The 17,437-nt window shown below is 34.6% G+C and overlaps 1 long non-coding RNA gene across 1 annotated transcript in view; it reads right to left on the reverse strand.

Moving 5' to 3' along the window:
* Positions 1-762: 762 nt before the first annotated feature.
* The window catches only part of LOC129146930 (uncharacterized), a 32,334-nt gene continuing 15,659 nt past the window's right edge, over positions 763-17,437 (reverse strand). The window contains exons 3-4 of the long non-coding RNA XR_008554314.1: positions 2,184-2,251; positions 763-913 (exon numbers count right to left, since the gene is read on the reverse strand). This is a non-coding gene — a long non-coding RNA (uncharacterized LOC129146930). The remainder of the gene's footprint in view (positions 914-2,183; positions 2,252-17,437) is intronic.

Raw genomic sequence — 17,437 nt, forward strand, 5'->3', positions numbered from 1 at the left:
TTGTCATGATGACAAGAATTTGAAGATATAGGAATAGATGTTATTTTTTTCTGAGCATCATTATCACAATGTCAAGGGGTTAATAGTGCTGTGGACCAGGCATTGTTTAAGGCACTGTCTTATCTAAATCACATATGTTCACAAAGCCTTGAGAGGAAGGCACTATTATAGTCATCATTTTATAAATCAGGAACTTGTGGTGATGAGAGGCCACATGATCTGGACAGATAGCTGTCATGCTTCTATATACATTTAGAGTCAGGACTTGAGCCCAGTCAAACTCAATTCCAAACTGAGTTTTTTAATGTTAGTAGTCTGCTATTCTCAAGGAAAGTATAGTCCAACAGGAGACGAATCCAAAACTAGAACTTTTAGAAATACCTATGATAATGTCTGAGTGGAAAATATGCATATCCAGTGTTAGACAGTAAAAATTGCATGATAGGTTGTCAAGCTATAATAGGAGGAAAGAGAAGGTTCAAGAAATAACTAGTTGCTGTTAAATGCTCCACAAGGAACAAGAAAGATGATTTTTGTTTTTTTCTTACCCCCAATGAGAGAGAGGTCTAGGGTTTAAAAAATCTTTTCATTTAATAGAATATGATTTGAAGGTACGTCCTCCCTTTTATGTCCCTTCTACTTATCAATATAACCATATCCAAGGTCATTTAGCACTTAAGGAAGACATGCTATGATTTGTAAGGATGGAAAAACCAAATCTGTTAGCAAACTAACATTTTTTATTGAATGAATGTCCTGGATGTTGCCACACACTTGGTTCATCTCTACTCATCTGGACTCTCTCCATTACTTCCCTTCTACTTTTTCAGGATTTGTTTTCATTGTGGCATTCTGTATTTCTCCACAATTTCTCCTTAATTCCTTCACCTGATGAATATGTAAAGTCTTCCTCCTAACACAGAGGTAGCAAAATTGAGAACTATTTCAAAACATCATGAGGTTACCTTTAAAACAATCCATATTTTATAAATGCATACATTGTTATTAAATTTTATTACACATTATTATTAAGATTTGGTCAGAGTGAATTGTTATTCTCTCCAATGTCTGAAAAGTTGAACTTGATGGGGAAACCTGGAAATATACTACTTAACAGGAAGGATACAAGAAAACAATTGGCTAATGCCAATCTAGGGATTTTTCTTAGAAGTTTTCTCCATCTACATAAAGCTGAAAATCCACAAACTGAGGACACAGTAAGGAAAAATAGTGATCTCTCAGGCATTGCACACATAGTGGACTTTAGAGGGAAAATGATACTTAAAATATTCAGGATAAAGAACTAGGAATAGCCTCATAAAACTGGAGAAAATGCACTAGTAATAAAGAAATGTAAATCATATAAGTTGATTGAATTGGCAAATAGTAAATTAGGTCATAAAATTTAATGCTGGGCCTTTACCTATACTGTTGGAAGAGTCTAAATTTAAACAATTCTTGAGGTAAAAATTTGGCAGCTTGTAGCAATTATTTTAAAAATATTTATATCTATTACCAGTAATTCTAATTTTTAAGCATAGCCTTAATTCCAAGGTTGTTTATTATATTATTATTAATGCTTTGAAAAATTAGGATTGTGTAATTTCCTGACAATAGTAAGTGGTAAAACTGTGGTATTACACCCAGATGATAAAACTATAGATCATCTTCTAAATATTCTGAAATATTCTCAAAATATGGAAAAATGTTCTTCATATAATTAGGAATTGATACTATAAATAAGAAATGAGCTATAATCAGTATGATGACAACTATATGAATATATATGAACATGTTCATGGAAGTTTTCCTTCAGACTGTGTGATTACTATAAGTTTCATCTTATTCCAATTTTCGAAGATTCTTAACTTACCTAAAGTGAACAGTTTTGACTTTTTTTTTACATCTTATGAGAGCAATAAACTTTTAAAAATGATAATTGTAAGCTTTAGAAAAATTTCCTTTCAACTCTTTCAGCAGAGGTGTTGCTGTGGCTGATGGAGCACAGGTTAAGTGTCAGGAGATCTAATTGTTCCAGTAACTAACCAGCTTTGCTAAAACAAATCTCTGTGATCCTGTTTCTTTGTCTTTAAAGTGTCCAATCTATCTTGGAGGGTTTTTATGAGGATCAAATGTCATACTGTATTTGTATTCTCTTTAATAGTACAAAGTGCTATACTTACACCATTGAAACAAAGCACCATCTTCCTGAAAAATGATCAGAAACGCATCAGCAACTTTTCTCCCTACACTTGTGAGAAGAACACAGGTTGGACAGTGTTATAGATTATGAGTGTAATTCATATATTTTTTTCTTGAATGAAATGAACTTTAGTCATTTGAGTGGGCAAAGGAAAAGAAGATTCCTGAGACCCAAATATAAAATTTCTTTAATTCTCCAGAGACAAGTAGCTAACTACTATCACTTAATTAAGCATTCCAGGATGAAGTAAGGTGAAGTTGTTAATTGAGACATCTGGAGACTGAGTGCAAAATAAGTCATCTAAAGGACAAGAAAACTGGAAATTACTATGAACACTGAAAACTTGGGCCATACTACCTTGATGAAAAAAAAAAAATACTACCGCATTCCCACATCAGGCATAATGCTTTTATGGGTATCTTAAAGTAAATTATTGTTTGGAATATCATGGGAAGAGTAGGGAAAAAGGAGATGGTTCTGGTGAAGCCTGAAAAAGCTGGGAAATAAAGGGTATATTGAAAATGAACACAAATTTCTACATAATTGCAACTTCCACTTATGGTTGATGCAGAAAGATTTAATTTGGCATCTACTAGCTAATAACTCAAGAATCTTCATTCTCTCAGTCTTGCCACAATTGAAAACCAGTGATTAATGTGAGAATTGAGTATGCTATTTATCATATAGAGTAGAGAAACTCTAGTTTCCTTAAGAGCCTAGACATATCACTTCCCAAAGCAGGAAAACACTAAAATCATAGGCCAGAATCATCCAGGATGCCCATTAATATCATGGTTTCAGGTTTGTAGTTTCCCTAATTAAGCACGTGTTCATTTCATTAGATTATGTGGAAGATATGGGGCAATTCTTTGCTTTGTTATTGTAAAGACTAACACAAGGCAACACTATATACATCTACTGAGTGAGGAGAAGGTAAGTGAAATAAATAAGATTCCTTAGTATGCCTAAAAATTTGTTGCTCAAAATCTTTTGTCATATTTTCCTTATGGTAAAAAGAGATCAAAAAGATCTCTGTCCTATCGCATTTATCACCCAGCAGAATTAGGAGAGCAATCGAGATAACCTATGTAAGAATATATGGAGCCATTTTGAATAATATTAAAAGGAAATTTCTAGCAGCTAATATTACTGAGAGATTTTCAGTGTGTTAATAATGCCTTTGGTTGTTCAACAACCATAGACCATCTATCTCTGTCTCTCTGTCTACCTATCTACCATCTGTCTATTTTAATTGATCAATAGATTAATAGTGCATAGGTATCATAAGTACCCAGGAAAACATAAAAAGTTAACATAAACAAGATGAGTTGGAACAGTATTACTAGGAGAAAAAAGTATGTTAATAGGAGACATTAATTTCATTGAAGATGTTTCATGAATTCTTTTCACTTTAAAAAAAAAACTTGGATATTTTACTAGGCTGGGTAGTTTTTAGATATTAGAAATTTTGAACTCAGTGACATTTTGAGGGAAATAAAGATCAGTGAAAAACAATGCTGGGCAGGGTTGAAATAAAATATAATAAACAGTGATTATTTAAAATGAGAAGGATTTCATTTGTCTACTCTAGCACAATAATTCTGATCCGATTAAGGAACTGAAATATTTCTCAGTGGGTTTAGTCCAGATGCAAACAAAATCCAAGATGAGAAGAAACATTGAAAAAGGATTTGGAATTATTATGTATTAATTTATAAAATCCATTATGAGTAATAAGAGGGACTCCTAAAATTTTAAAATTTGAGTTATCGTGACAAGATGGAAAGACATATAAAACTGAAAGTAGAACATGGGCTATGTCATTTACTCTGGGCCAATTGACCTCGATGAACCCTTATTCCTTCACTGTGTAACTCATAGCAAATAATAATTTCCCTAACAGCTTTGAATAGTTTTTATAAGTTTCAAACAAGTTAAATGAAATAATTGTTTTCAAATACATTAATCTGTAATGAGTTCTCCAAAAGTATGTTGAGAAAATAGATGCACTTTTTAAAAAAAGATCATATATTGAATATTCTGTATGATTTTTTTTTGTAGAAATCATCCAAAATAGTATATATAATACTGTGTGACATTTAAATGCATCTTATGGGAAGTCATTATGTGCAACTAGTAACTATCTAGATTTTTTAATGCTAGATTCCTTTGAAATCAATTCTATTCGGTAGTTTAGTATGCAACATTTTACACTAAAATAGAAAGACAAATAGTTTTCAGAATTTTACCTTAAAATAAGAAAACCTTTCTATGCAGTTTTTGAATACTTGTACTTTGCCCAACAAAGTCAAAATTATGGGTATTATTTAGGTTTTATCATTGTGAGAATAATAAGCTAATAATCTTTTCAGGGTATTCCACAGGGAAAAGATATAAGACAGTAGGAGTTAACAACATTAGTCCTTTAGCCCATATAATAATGGGCTTTGTTTCATTTGCTGATATTTATTATGGGAAGATTATAGCATATACCTCATGTTTCTCCTGTGGTCCAGTATTTTCAAAGAATGTAGGCAGTTAATAAATATTAATGTAATACTGTGAAATCGTATGACCACTTGACAACCCATTTCATTCCTTTAAGGAGAGTCCATTATGTCTGTAGGTGGTTTTTGCTACTATATTTTATTCTTAATGAAAATGTAATAATAGAAAAGTTAACTTTTTACATTTTCCAATGCATAAACGAAATCAGAATAGTGGAATTGAACTATTTTTCTCATGACATTCTTTGCATCTGTGCTTGCATCTGGTGAGCTTCTTTAAGATCAATCTACAAGGCTGCTCCCTGCTACCAATCTCTAATCTTGGCTCTTAGATTCCTCACACATAACATAACTGCCAGTTTGAAGTTAAAACAACACATGTAAATGTCTACATAAATCATTTATTTGGTAAACTAGATATGTTCTAATGTGCATGATATGTCCGATATGAAAATTAAATGCTTATATTTTGTTGTAATCTAGCTGAATGCAAAATGAACATGAAATAATTCTGCACCCACCCCCACAATCAAAACACAAAAGAAATGTTAGGGAAATACAACTTGCACTGTGATTTTGAAACTGAAGTATGATATACAACACTATTTATTTTTGCACTTTGGATAACCTAGCAAAAATCACTGAAACCTTAGGGTCAGATGTTTTTTGCTTGATTTCTGCACAGGTTATTATGGGCTTGAATGATTTACAGAAGTGAAAACTTTCACTTTCCTCTAAAATAAATTATATGACCACTCAGAAAATACTTTTAACCTCTATTTTTTATTTCATTTGACTCATTGATATTGGTGTTATAGTAACAATCAGGAGTCTAGAAAGTTCTGTATTGTCTTGATATAAATTTTCATAGAAAAAGGGAGAAAGTGAAATAAACACCCAAACAGCTATAATACAGAGATAAAAAGACAAAAGAAAATATGGGTAACATTTTGTGTCAGGTTTTGTTCATGTTTGGTTCTCAGTGAATATTGAACTGAAATATTTTTGAAAGAAAAATCAATTACAGAAGAATGATAGAAGGTAAAAGAAATTTATTTGGAACAAAATCACATGTATAGATAAACTGTTCAAGAAGCATAGGTAAATAACAAAATGAGATCAAATGGCTAGTAATGAAAATATGATGTCCCAAAAATCCTTAGGTGAATAAAGTTTCAAAATGAATGTGATAAATAATTATACAAGATCTATTTGTTTCTATCTTTGTTTACATTTTAAATAACAGATGGAAAATATTGATTTTAAGAGACAAAATATTGGTAACATGGAAGAACAGCAGAACATGCCACCCTAAAATATGCCAGTTTGGCATAAGGATTATTTCAAGTTAAAGGCACTTCAAAACCAGCAGAAATAAGAAAGGCATTTTGACCCTCCATTTTTCCTTTCTAAATGCAATAGATAAAAACATATAGATATCCTCCTATGCCAAGAGGAAAGGGACATTCTTTTTTTTTTAAAGATTTATTTATTTATGTGTATAAGAGCTGGGGTACAGGCCAGAAGGGGGGGTGAGAGGATTCACCAGAGACAGAGTGGGGCACAGAACAGGCAGACTGACTGAAATACACTGCTGAGTGGAGCAGTGGGTGAGACGGGAGAGGTTGGCTGCGCCATGTGGGTTGCTCCCTGGCTGGGGATTGAACTCATGCTGCAGTGGCTGCAGTTAGATTGTGACTTAACCCCTTGTGCCACCAGAGAGGCCCCTTTGTTTAGATTTTAGAGTGAAAGAAGGAAGAAGTTGCTCAGGACCACTTTCTTTGTTTGAGTCTCTAATATATGACATTTTTTTTTTCATGTATATCCACAAAAAGTACACATGTACACATATGTGCATAAATAATTGATGTTTCTTTAGCAATCAAGAAAAATGCAAAAGAATATCCTGGCACATCTGAACTGTTAGCATCTGGAACATACACAATGGATGTTCCACCAACTGCTTCTTTCACAAGGCTTCACTGATCTGAATGAACTAGCCAATTGGAGTCTGTCTCTCCTTTTCTCTGGTCCATTGATTTCAGCCTGGATATATTGATCCCAGACTTTCTAGGTGGTTCACAAACAGCTTAGGTTAAATTAGCTTGATGACAGTGTTTGAAAATGCAGAATTACTCTCACTTTTTCATGCCTGTTATTAAGCATTGTTTCCAGAAGATCAATCTTTTAATTACATTGAGCCTCCCTACTGGTGACTCTCAGTAACAAGAAGTGTATTGTGCACTGATTGGAAAAATAAAGAGAAGGAAAAAAATCTTTATAGCACATTTACTTTGCAAGAGTAACATCTCCAGGGTATTTAAAAATAGTCTGGTCTTTATCAGCGTATCTAAGATTGGTCCTATGATCTCCAACAAAGATTCACTTTCTTGAGTTCGCATTTGGTAAGAACTTATAATCACTGTAAGTTAACATTTATTAAGTGTTTGTTAAGTAATAGGAATTGTGTTAAGCACTTAAATATATGCTGTGAGTGTAACACAGTTGTGCTGGCCTGTTTTATTTTTTGACTATTTATATACAATAATGTATTGCTTTCTTTCCGATATTTTGTGAAAGGTTTATATATTTATATATATATATATATATATATAAATCATATTAAGGTTTAAAGATTGCTCAGTGCAAACTAAGCATTCAAACACGCAAAGTGTGAGAACCTGGACCACTGAGTGTTCACCAGCGGAGATTCACTGACATCTGAAACAAGTTCCCCCAGGTTTGTTTTCTCCTTGGGAGAGCTGCCTTCACACCATCTCACACAACATACTTGGATTATTAGTCTAATTCACTGGAGTGGTACAGAGGTATTTAGATTCTCTTCTACCTGTCTATAAAATGAAATTTTCAGTTTGTTTCTGAAATATAAATTGGTCAAAAAATTATTTTTTCTTTTACTTAAAAAAAGCTTCATATTCAGCCCAATATCTTACAAGGTGTATTTTCTTTCTTGCTATTTATTATTTCTTAGTATTGCTGATGTTGGACTTCTCGCTGCTTTGCTATACATTTGAACAAGTTATGAGCAGCACCAAATGGCCATCAACTTCTTTTTTTTTTTTCAAGATTTATTTATTTATACAAGCACTGGGTACAGTCAGAAGCGCGGGAGGGTGAGAGAATGAATTCACCAGAGCCAGAAGGGAGAGCAGAGCAGGCAGAATGATGAAGTACACTGCTGAGGGGAGCAGCGGGCGGCAAGAGAGGTCTACGCGCCATGTGGGACCCTCGCCCAGCGGCCGGGGATCGAACCAGCACTGCAGAGGCTGCGGGCAGCCTCGCAACCCAGCACTCAACCGCTGTGCCACCGGGGAGGCCCCATCAACTTCTTATATTCTGCTTCTTTTGCAATTTGGCCAACAAACTTGGTGGTCAACAAATACACCTATCTTCTGAAACAGGCCAAAGTAATATTTTATTCTTCCTTGAGCTGTATGGTCTGCTGGTTAACCTCTTGGTCCAGCACCCATAGTTCAGTACAGTTCATCTAAGTGCAGCCCTGCATCCTGGCCATAGCTACAACCCTATAGGGGTAGTGATCTGCCACTGAAGGTACTTACTCCTGCCCAATTCACCTCTCCTTCCCTATCTTAGAGGTAATGAAACTAAAGCTCAGTGATATTTAGTACTGGTCTATAACCGTATAAAAATAAATGGCAGAGTATGTTAAATTTAATTCTGTCTTGTCCCAAAGGTAATGATATTAACTCTATGCTATTTTTCTAAGTGTAAAATAATTTTTCTTTGAATAACTTAATGAACTGCCATTTTTTTTACCTTTTATATTGTGTCACCATTATTGTTAAATAGAAAGGGTAGGAATCATTCTTACCACTTTGTAGATGGAAAAAACAGCACAGAAAAATTGAGTGACTTAGTAAAGTATGTTTCAGAGTATGAATAGAATTAAATAAATATATCTCCTTTCTGTTTGAGATGTTAGAGATGTTGTAAATTCTTTGCAAATCTATTGTAAAGTGGAATCTAATTTCCTACCCTAATATTTGCTCTTGGTGACTATAGGACCAATATAACAAACACAGTGGAAGTAATGGTCTTAAACTTCTGAAACTTTATAGAAATCTCTGCAGCCCGACTTAGCCCAGTTGGTTTAGACAAAACCAGCCACCTGTAGGAAACTATTCTAAGACTACCATTCTATGAGGAAGCCAAAGCTAGCCAAACAAGAGGTCGCAAGAACGGGGAAATAGATGCTGCAGATCCAGTTATTCAAATCAAGTCATCAGACACCAGACAATTGAATAAAGAAATTGTTTGGAACTGTCAAGCTGCAATGTGGAGAAATGAGGAACCCAACAGTGCAGAGCAAAGTCTCAAAAATATATCTCACAGCTATCTTAGTCATGTTCAGTCATTCTGTTCAGACCCTAGTCAGCAGCAAGGAGAGAGCTCAGTGAATCAGTTGCTCCAAGAAATACCTGAAGGTAGTGGTGTCCTGTTATCTAGAGTTCAGTTTCTTTGTCCCATAGTTGACATGTTTTTTTTATGGACTGTAAATTTGAGCTATAATTGTAGCCACAGATTTCCAGAGAAATATTATCCAGAGACATCCAGATCCAGAGCACTGTCCCCAAGCAGATTTGCAAATCAATTATAAACTTTCAGTTCCCTCCCTTTGAAGTTAAGTAAGGGGAAGATTTCTAGGGAATTTTTAACTTCTCATCTGACTCTTTTTTTATGATTCTGAATGTGAGGAGGTGGAGAATAGAATGAATCCAAGAATATGAATGATCTGATGATAGAAGGCCCACATTCAAACTGCATATATACCAGAAAGTCTTAACACTTTACTAATAGTGTGGTTTGAGGTACATTTTCTCTTTATAACTGTGACCTACTCGCTTTAAATCTTACTGCTATTTTTTAGGAGTTACTGAGGCTATTCAGACTTTATAGTGGGGAGGAGGGCACATAGATCTAAGAAAGTCTTCAGGGTAACTCTCTGTTCTTAAAAGTATGAACAGAAATTTTAGGCAGGCTTGATTTCATGCTTCTAAGCATCTGTCATCAACCCATAGGTATATACTATCACCCCCAGGGTAATATCCAGTCACAGGAGCTACAGAATATATTCATCTCTTGTCCATTAAATTCCTAACCTTTGAAATGTCTAGGACCTATATTTTTCTCAGATTGGAGAAAGGGCTAAAGAGTAACTCAATGTTATAAAAGAGGAAAGAAAAAAGAAGTGATACCTTTTCACCTCTGTTATCTCTTTATGCTGATTCTAGTCCATTCTAATATAAGTTGGGATGAAATAGCAAGTTATATAAAAACATTAATGTCACTGGAAGCAGAATAAAGACAGTGCAGAACTTTAAAGGACATTCCTATACAGAGTCAAATTCTAGCTTTATTCTGAGGAGTTTTGGTAACAACTCTTGATGTACTTCTGTTACCTGTTTATTATCCTCTCCAAATACCTGTCATTCAATTATCAAAAATCTACTGGTTTTAGGTGATGTGAAAGCAGTAATTTCTTTATTCAAAAATACAGAAGTATTTATTTTTGTGATGGGTGATGAAAATTATTAGCAGATAGTATAATCACTGGAGTCTGATTTGAAAACAATGGAATTAACTCCAGACAGTACTATAATTACATTTTCTTGACTAAACTATAGACTAGTTTAAAAGCTGTTCTATTTTCTTTATCTTGAGAATAGTGATCAAATCTCTATCATGCCATACAAGGTCTTATAAATCATCTGGAAGATAACACTTATCTTCAGTCTCCATTAGTATCACTCTATACTTATCTTTCTGTACCTCACCACTTAGGCTTCCTGCAGTGCTTAGTATGGTCTGTTCGCAGTTCTGAAGTAGCCAGTTCTTCATTGTCTCAGTATCAGTCATATTACATTTATCATATTAATTTTACTATCTCCCCATACAATATTTTATTGATTCTTTGTCTCTTTTCTGCCATCCTCTACCCTGACGTTTATATTAATATAAAGGAGCAAAATAAACACTGTATTACAGAAATATAGTTCATGATAATATTCTAGATTAAATGACATCATTGTTGTTATGTGGCAGACTCAATCTTCAGGGCAATTGAGAAAATATTAACATTGTATTCTGTGGCTTTTATAGCCACCTGATGAGGGATCTATTTAAAAACTACACTGAATGAACCATGGAAAGTGTGTCTTTATCTTTTCCCTATAATTTAGATCAGAGAATGAGTTATATCAAGTTGCATAAAGTATTTTCTTCATGGCAAGGCAATCTGCTAGTATAAATTATACACTGTGTAGATATGATAATTCTAAGTATTTGGTTTGTCATTAATCACTTAGCTGGTCATAAAGTAGAGATAGATGACTATATGATATACATACTATTTACAATATGACAACCCATGCTGTTATGGAAGATAATTTGAACTCATACAGCAGTGAGCATTTATAATTTGAATAGTTAGACACCTATGATAAGCTACTGAGATTTTATTGATGAGAGTGATATAAAATCTACTTTATGAATAAATTTAAGTTAGAAAGTGAGTTAATTCAAAAGAGAACAAAATGTGTAGCAAGTGGTAATGGATACTTTACATAAAAATTATAAAAATGGAGTGTGTGCAACAGAAATGTTATTTTTTTTCATTTTTGTCTTAGTTCCAAGGACTATGCCGGTGTACATAGTAGTCCGTGATAGGGGTCATTGCCAATCTTTACTCACCCAACTTGAATTTTCATTGTTAGTCCAAAGATACATGACGACTTGTAACATTTTTGGTAACTAGACTTCTAAAATTATTTTATCTTGCACATCATATTTATCCTTAAAAATAAAGCAAGATTTTTATCTTTAGATGTGAATTGCTTTGTCCCTTCTTCCAAGTGAGAAGTCAGGTAAAAAGTGAATGGATTGGTCAAGCTGTCATTTAAAGTTTCTTATATAAAATAATTGCACATGGAGCAAAGTTGTGTCTGTGTGTGTGTCTACATGTGTGTGTTGAGAAAGATAAAGGATGATAATGCTAGCTTAATATTTGTTGAGATTCTGGTCCAAAGGGGAGTGAGGTAAGGTTTGAGAAAAGATAAAAAATTAAGGAGACAATGAACGGGAATTTGTACTAGACTATCAGGCTAGTCAGGAATGAGTGCTAGCGAATGGTAATGGTCTAAGACATGTTAGACACCAAGGTTCTGTGCACAAGGCATTTATCAGTATGTTACAGAACATTCTAGTACAGGGGATATGTTTACTTGATATGTGTGGGGGAGATGAAAAAACCTGAAATCTAAATGAAGCCTTGTGGACTGCTCCTAAGCTATCCATAATCTAAACCCTTTCTATCCTAGTGGTTGGCTCCATAGTTACTATACAATGACCTCTTTATAGATGCCTCCATTTGGATTTATCAGTCACATCCTTTAATATCAATATCCTCAAACCATGCTGTTTGATCTTCTTTACTTTTATAAGGCCAACTTCTTACACATTCTTTCAGCCCTATCCATGTCATCCTTTCACTTCTTTCAATGATTATTATTTTAAGAAAATGCCAAATTTAATACATAACCACACTAATCATGACTGCATGGTATTGACTATAAGAGCTAGACATCATAGATCAATGCAACAGACTACATAGCTCAAATAGATCCAGACAAATAAATACACACAACTGCTTTTTTTGACAAAATGCGCACTTAACTCAATGAGGGAAAAACATTATTTTCAACAAATGGTACTGAGCAATTAGACCACTACAGTAAAAAAATGAACTTCAAGTGAGTCTCATACGTTATATGACATTTAACTCACTGAATCTTGAACCTGAGTGTAACACATAAAACAAACTTTATAAAAAGCATCGGAGAAACCTCTGTGGTCCGGGAGTAGGCAGATTTCTTAGATTTCACAATGTTAAGTTCCATTAAAATGAAAAACTGATAAAATTACATCAAAATTTGAAGTTTTGTTCAGTGACAACCCTGTTGAAAGATGGAAAAGGCAAGCTATAGAGTGGAAAAATTTACTTCATATCCTCATGTCCAACTAGTATCTAGAAAATATATTGAACTCTTAAAACTCAACAGCAAAAATACAATCTAGTTGGGAAAACAGGCAAAACAAAGATAATTTACAGAAAAGGAAATGTAGCTGACTAATAGAAACATCAGTAGATCTTAAGTATCATTAGCCATTAGGGAAAAGCAAATTAAAGTCACAATGAGATATTACTACAAAGCTATCAAAATAGATAAAATGGAAAATAATGAGGAGACTGTACATTAGTAAGGATCCAGAAAATCTGGATCACTCATACTTTGCTGGTAGGAATGTAAAGTGGTACAGCCATTTTGATAAAGATTAAGCAAGTATCTACCACATGCCACAGCAATTGTAGTACTGGACCATTATTCTAGAAAAATAAAATCCAAGATTCACACAAAACCTATATATACATTTTAATGATAGTTTTAGCCACAATAGCCAATAGCTAGGAACAACTCAAATGTCCTTTAAGAGGTGAATGTTTAAACTGTGGCATGTCCGCACCATGAAATGCTACTTGAAAACAAAAACACACGAGGCACCCAACAACCTGGATGAATGCCCAGAAAAGTAGCTGAGTAAAAACATAATCCCAAGCATCTTTGCCCCAAGTAGGCATCATTGACTGGGAGTCTTCACTTTTCCTCTAAATAAACCTTTTCTATATTCTCTAAAAACAAATAAAAATAATCCCTAAATATTATTTAATGTGGGCCTCCATCGTGGCACAAGGGATTAAGCACAGCACTGTGAAGTTACCCACAGCCACTGCAGCATGAGTTCGATCCCTGGGCAGGGAGCTACCCACATGGTGCAGCAGACCTATCCTGTCTTGCCCACTGCTTCCCACTCTGATGAATCCTTTCACCCTCACACCTCTGGCATTCACCCCAGTTCTTAAATGCATAAATAAATCATTAAACAAAAGATTATTAAGTATAAGATTCAAGTTACACATCATTCTTGATAAGAAAAAAAATTCAGAACTGGAGAGCAGAATAGGAATATGGAAAGGAAAAAGGAGGTAGGTGTGGCTCTAAAAGGTAACACAAAGGAGTCTTGTGGTAAAGGAAATCTGTCACTATCCTGGTTGTAATGTTGTGCTGTGGAAATTACCACTGGGAGATGTTATCGCTGGGAAAAACTGAGTAAAGTGTATCCAAGATCTTTTTGTATTATTTTTTATAGCTACATATAAATCTGTAACATCAAAATTGAAAAAGCTAAAGCCCTCTGGATATGATGTCGAATGTTTCTAAAAAAGTAAGAAGGTAGTAAAATATGGAAATGAGCTAATGGAGAGAGGGAGTAGATGTGGTTTAGGCTAAATCAGTGATAATGGCATTGTGGGGACTGTGCCATTTGGAAATACGTAGAGGTGGTGGAATCAGTATGATTTCCTCAGTGTTTAGGTGTGAGAATAAAGGAAAAGTAGTATCATTCAAGTTTGGGGGTTGGATAATTGGATGGATAGTGGTGATGCTAGTCATTGAAACAGTTTCTTTAAAAATATAAGTAGGTTAAGGAGATTAGAATAGGCAAGCAAAAAAAAAAAGATATGGCCAAAGAAAATATGGAGAAAATGGTGCCATTGTCTCTACTATTTCAGGAAGGACCATAGCATATTTTCTACAACCTGTTATTACTACTAATAATCTCTCAGTTTTGTTTGTTTAAATGATAAGCTTTGTTCCCTAGGTCATGATGTACATCCTCATTGTATTTTTTTTTTAATCTTAAATTTTATTTTTATATTCCCCCATACAATTGCGAACGCCCCATTCTGACCCCAATCCTTCCCCTCCCGCCCCCCACCCCCCAAAAGTGTCTCTGGTTCATAGTTTTTGTTGATTTTGATTTTCACTTTCTTATATTCATTTTCCTGGTCCCTTATTTAAGTTTTCTAGATTCCTGCTATGAGTGAGACCATCCGGTATTTTTCTTTTTCTTTTTGGCTTATTTCACTGAGCATGATCCCTTCCAGCGCCATCCATGTTGCTGCAAATTGCATGTGTTTATCTTTTTTGAATGCTGAGTAATATTCCATGGTATATATGTACCACATCTTCTTGATCCAGTCATCTACTTTTGGGCATTTGGGTTGTTTCCAAAGCTTAGCTATTGTAAACAGTGCTGCTATAAACATAGGGGTGCAGGTGCTCTTTGGAATTGATGTTTCTGTGTCCTTGGGTAAATACCTAGGAGTGGAATTGCTGGATCATATGGAAGCTCTATGTTTAGTAGGTCCAGAAATCTCCACACAGCTCTCCATAGTGGTTGGACCAGTTTGCACTCCCACCAACAGTGCAGAAGAGTTCCTTTTTCTCCACATCCTCGCCAACATTTGTTGTTGCTAGTTTTTTTAATATGTGCCATTCTCACTGGTGTGAGATGGTATCTCATGGTAGTTTTGATTTGCATTTCCCTGATTGCAAGTGATGTTGAACATTTTTTCATATGTCTGTTGGCCATTTGCATTTCCTCTTCAGAGAAGTTTCTTTTTAGCTCTTCTGCCCATTTTTTGACTGGATTATTTTCTTTGCTGTTGCTGAGTCTCATCAGCTCTTTGCAGATTTTTGTGATCAGTCCTTTATCATTAGTGTTGGGTGCAAAATGTTCTCCCAGTTGGTGGGGTTCTCTTTGTTTTTGTTATTGTCTCTTTTGCTGTGCAGAAACTCTTTAATTTGATGTAGTCCCAGCTGTTTATCTTTGCCTTCACTATCACTGCTTTGGGTGATGTGTCTGTAAAGATGTCTTTGATGTGCAAATCCCGTAGTGTTTCGCCTATATTTCCTTCTATGTATTTTATGGTTTCAGGTCTTATGTCTAGTTCTTTAATCCATTTTGAGTTGATTTTTGTGTATGGTGTGAGGTAGTGGTCAAGCTTCATTCTTTTGCATGTAGCGACCCAGTTTTCCCAGCACCATTTATTGAACAAACTTTCTTTGCTCCAATGCATAGTCTTTGCTCCTTTGTCAAAGATTAGTTGACCATAAATCTGTGGGTTATTTCTGGATTTTCTATTCGATTCCATTGGTCTGTATGTCTGTTCTTGTTCCAATACCATGCAGTTTTGATGATTGTGGCTTTGTAGTATAGTTTGAAGTCTGGGAGTTTGATGCCTCCATTTCCTTCTTTTTTTTTCAGTAGAGCTTTGGCTATTCGGGGTTTTTGGTGATTCCATATGAATTTCATCAATAATTGTTCTATTTCTTTGAAGAATGACATTGAAATTTTGATTGGAATAGCATTGAATCTGTATATTGCTTTTGGTAGGATGGCCATTTTAATAATGTTTATTCTTCCAATCCATGAGCAGGGGATGTCTTTCCATTTCTTTGTGTCTTCTTCTATTTCTTTTAACAGTGTTTTATAGTTTTCTTTGTATAGGTCCTTTACCTCTTTTGTTAGATTTATGCCCAAATATTTTTTTTTTTGTTTCAATAATAAAAGGGGTGGTTTTTTTGATTTCTTCTTCTTCAGATTTATTGTTTGTGTATAGGAAGGCTACTGACTTTTGCGTGTTGATTTTGTATCCTGCCACTTTACTGAACTGACTGATGAGTTGAATTAGTTTTTCTGTGGAGATTTTGGGGTTCTCTATGTATATTATCATATCATCTGCAAATAGTGATAGTTTGACTTCTTCTTTTCCTATTTGGATTCCTTGGATGTCTTTCTCTTGTCTTATTGCTCTGGCTAGGACTTCCAGTATTATATTGAAAAGCAGTGGTGAGAGTGGACATCCTTGTCTTGTTCCAGATCTTAATGGAATTGCTTTCAGCTTTTCACCATTGAGAATGATACTGGCTGTTGGCTTGTCATAGATGGCCTATATGATGTTGAGGTATGTTCCTTGTATCCCAAGAATTTCAAGGGCTTTTATCATGAATGGGTGTTGCACTTTGTCGAAAGCTTTCTCAGCATCTATTGATATTATCATATGGTTTTTATATTTCTTTTTGTTGATGTGTTGGATAACGTTGATTGATTTTCGGATGTTAAACCATCCTTGTGCCCCTGGAATGAATCCTACTTGGTCGTGGTGAATTATCTTATGGATACATTGTTGGATTCTGATAGCTAAAATTTTATTGAGGATTTTTGCATCAGTGTTCATTAGGGAGATTGGCCTATAGTTTTCCTTTTTTGTGTTGTCCTTATTCGGTTTTGGTATTAGTGTAATATTGGCTTCATAGAACGTGTTTGGTATTGTCCCTTCCTTCTCAATTTTTTGGAAGAGTTTGTGAAGGATAGGCACTAATTCGTCTCTGAATGTTTGGTAGAATTCATTTTAAATCCATCAGGTCCTGGGCTTTTGTTTTTGGGAGGTTTTTGATTACCATTTCAATTTCGCTGCTTGTAATTGGTCTGTTTAGGTGTTCTATTTCTTCTTTATCTAGCTTTGGGTGATTGTAGAGTTGTAGGAATTTGTCCATCTCCTCTAGATTGTTGAACTTGTTTCCATATAACTGTTCATAGTAGTTACTGATTATTCTTTTGATTTCTGCTGTGTCCGTTGTGATTTCTCCTCTTTCATTTATGATCCTGTGTATTTGTGCTTTCTCCCTTTTTTCCTTTGTGAGCCTGGCTAGGGGTTTGTCTATTTTATTGATTTTTTCAAAGAACCAGCTCTTGGTTTCATTGATCTTTTGGATTGTTTTTTTAG

Source organism: Talpa occidentalis, unplaced genomic scaffold (assembly GCF_014898055.3).
Source record: "Talpa occidentalis isolate TD23 unplaced genomic scaffold, MPIMG_talOcc4v2.1 talOcc4.5, whole genome shotgun sequence".
NCBI classification, from domain to species: domain Eukaryota; kingdom Metazoa; phylum Chordata; class Mammalia; order Eulipotyphla; family Talpidae; genus Talpa; species Talpa occidentalis.